Here is a 3,638-nt window from a genome sequence, read left to right as displayed (position 1 = left end):
GTCTATTCTCCTGTTAGTAACCATGTAATTGGCTAGACTTTGGTGCTACAGTAATTTCGGTCTCCTGTAGATTCTGTACTTCCTTTCTGGACTGAGCAGACATGTGTGTTGTGGCTCCCTAGGAAATGTCTGTCATACAGCATGACATCACTCCCAGCCTCCTGCCTGCAAATCTGAATCTGGCTACAGGCTCATGCTGTAAGCAACATCTTCCCTAAAGAGCAATAAGAAGGAACCCTAACTTTGTCAGAGAGCCCCTGTTTCATCTCAAGTACTCTCTCTCAATGTGATTTGTCTTTGGCATTGGTATCTGAAACCTCTGTATACCCTGCCATGTTGTTGGTTATCTTCAACAGTATTAAACATTCTTCTAATACATTTCTTAACCTGAAACTGTCTTCCTCAGTGTTCCTTTAAATCTTTCATCCAAGACATTACTTTTGTCCATTTCCAGAATAGCTTAATTTATAAACCTGCCTGCTGTTAATTGTAAGGCCTAGAACATGAAATTATCCTGTAGGGTCTTACTCAAAATAATTAGTAAAGATTCCTGGTTACAAGTCACATCATTTGGCTATGGCTAACATGAAGAAGGGACCCAGATGACAATGGCACAAGCAGGCTAGAGCTTAGAAAACCAGAACAGATAAATATTAATGTAGGCAAGGGAAAGAAATATTACATGATGTGTAATGCATCAGGGGTAAGGTACCACAGTGAGAATATTGCCATCAGATGACCTTTGTTGATACCAGACATCTGTTTATGTCAACACTAATGTATGAGTCTATTGCCTTAGTTAGGGTTACCATTGCCGTGACAAAGCACTGAGACTGAATGCAACTTGTGAAGAAAAGAGCTTCTATTCACTATTCATCATTGAAAGAAGCATGAACACAAGTATAGCAGGAGCCTGGAACAGGAGCTGATGCGGGGACTATGGAGAGATGCTGCTTATTGGCTTGCTCTTCATGGCTTGCTCATCTTGATTTTCTATAGGACCCAGAAACACCAGTCCCTGGGTGCCCTCATCCACAACGGGCTGTGCCTTTCCCCATCAAACGTTAATTAAGAAAATGGCAACAGGTTTGCCTACAGGCAATATTTTCTCATTTGAGGTTCTCTCAGATGACTCTAGCTTGTGTCAAATGGACATAAAAACAAAACAAAACAAACAACAACAACAAAACCCACAGCTGGCATGCCTCCACCTCAGATTTTTCCTGCTGCCTCCTTTACCATACCCTTAAAATTTTTCCCCAATATCTTCTTCATTGCCACTGTGAATAATGTTTACTAATAATGTATAATGGAAGTGCTCTGCTAATATTTGAATCACAAAGTGAGTCCATCTAGCTTGTCTATGCTCAAGTGGTTGAAGGTGGGAGTCCTACTTTTGAAACATATACAAGAGTAACAAATGCTGGTAACTGAAGAGTTGTTTCTCCAGCTAGAGTTGGAATAATAATAATAATAATAATAATAATAATAATAATAATAATAATAGTCACTTTATAGCAGATAACAGGTTGCATAGATAGTTATAACAACAGTGTTCATTGGGATAAAAGGAACACAGGGACTAAATAGGTTTCTTTGAAATGTACGGTGGCAACTTCCATTTATTTGATGGAGACAAATGTTATCATGTTACCATGTGAATTACCTTAAAATATGCATGGGTATTTGTGTCTACTTTAGCAGAGATTTTGAAGGCATGGATCAAATTCCTATTAATCGTGGCATTATATAAAGATTTAAAATATTGCGATTAGTATTGCTTTACACATCTTAAAAGCCTAGAGACAGACTCTCAACTATTTCTGAATACCAAATACTTTGATAAATATCTGAAAGCCCGGGGAGATGATTAAACTGGTGAATGTCTGGCTTTGTGAGCAAGAGAACCTGACTTTGATCCTGCAGAAGCCATAGACAAAAAGCAGGACCTGGTGGCAAGTACTTGAGATGTAAGGAAATAGAAGCAGAAGGAGCTTCCGGAACTGCTGGCTGAGCAGCCTAGCCAATTTGCAAGTTCCAGTTCTATGAGTAGTGGTGGTGATAATAATAACAATAGTAGTAACATTAATAATAAAGATGGAAGAACAACACTTAGGTTGATGCCATACACATCTGTAAACGTGCGTGCACGCGCACGCATGCGTGCACACAACACACACACACACACACACACACACACACACACACACACACACTAAAAAGAAAACTATGTAGAACCTAGTAGCCAAAAAATAAAAAGGTTAATGAATAAAGAATGGAAAAAAGACATTTCTCATAGAAGAGGTGCTAGATATTTTTTGAATACTAAAATTCTATTAGAATTTTAAAGTCTATGTGTAAAAATAGACTTTTAAAGTGTTTTTTGGACATATTTTGAAAGTAGGTAAAGCTCTCTCATCTTTGGTCTGAAAGGGGGTCTCATTCTTGTTTGGGTTTTGAGTCACAGTGAAGACATTGGCCATTTTCAAGCTGCTGGTGTCGTAAGGATTTATGGTTGTCCATAAACCCACTCCCTTCCCTAGACAACAATTGCAAGGCCTGCATGCCTAGCTGGAAAGTATACTGAATCTCCCAGGAACAGCTGACTCCTTGGGAAGACTAGTGCTGGTCTCCTTTGAAGTTACCTACAGCCTGACTTATGTTGCTATGATACGCAATGACCTGCTTGGGCTGCTATTTAGTGCGTGCTCTTTGCTTGCTTGCTTGCTTATTTGTTTATTTAAACCCAAGTCTTTTTGTGATTTTTGTGTTTATTTTTATATTTTTAAATTTTGCTACTAAACCTAGGGTCCTGAATTTCCTCCACAAGTGTCCTGGCACTAAGTTAAATCCCGACCCCCTTGACTCACTTCTTAAATAGTGGAGAAATTTATCCAGTTAATCCACCAAGGGGAAATGAGCTGTTAAGTACAAAATTGAACAGTCCATATATGGAATTTCCACAAATTTCCATCTCCATGTTGGAAGGAACAGACAGGTTCACTGTGTTCAGTTCCTCCTTGATGGAAGGAAATTCCCCATAATGCTAAACTCCAGTTTAGCAAGTCCATGTCTTCTTAGAAGCTCTTGGTGACTAGGAAAGGACTGCTCAATTCAAGCCGCTTTATCAACGGATCGCTCCATCTTTTAAAAGTACTTTTTAATATTGAGATGAACTTATCCTTCATGTAATATGTATGTGTATATATGTATATATGTATTATATATGCATGTATTCATGAATTATTTTATTTGCTCATTCATTAATTGAGCAGCCAAGAATATGTGATGTCTACTCACAGTTTTCAGGTTCTTTTTTTTTTTTTTTTCTTTTTTGGTTTTTCTCCAGACAGGGTTTCTCTGTGTATCCCTGGCTGTTCTGGAACTCACTCTGTACCAGGCTGGCCTCGAACTCAGAAATCCGCCTGCCTCTGCCTCCCAAGTGCTGGGATTAAAGGCATGTGCCACCACTGCCTGACTTGTTTTCAGATTCTTTTTCCTTTAGTTTAATTTTCCAACACACTCAGTACCCCAAAGAGTAGTATAAATATGATTTCCAATGATATTTGAAAACACTGAAGGATGGAATAAGAAATTGGTCCAATAGCCATTGAGTTGACTCAGTTGTGTATAAGAGC

The sequence above is a fragment of the Mastomys coucha genome, unplaced genomic scaffold (genome assembly GCF_008632895.1).
Source record: "Mastomys coucha isolate ucsf_1 unplaced genomic scaffold, UCSF_Mcou_1 pScaffold5, whole genome shotgun sequence".
Lineage (NCBI taxonomy): Eukaryota > Metazoa > Chordata > Mammalia > Rodentia > Muridae > Mastomys > Mastomys coucha.
Note: the sequence above shows the minus strand (reverse complement) of the source record.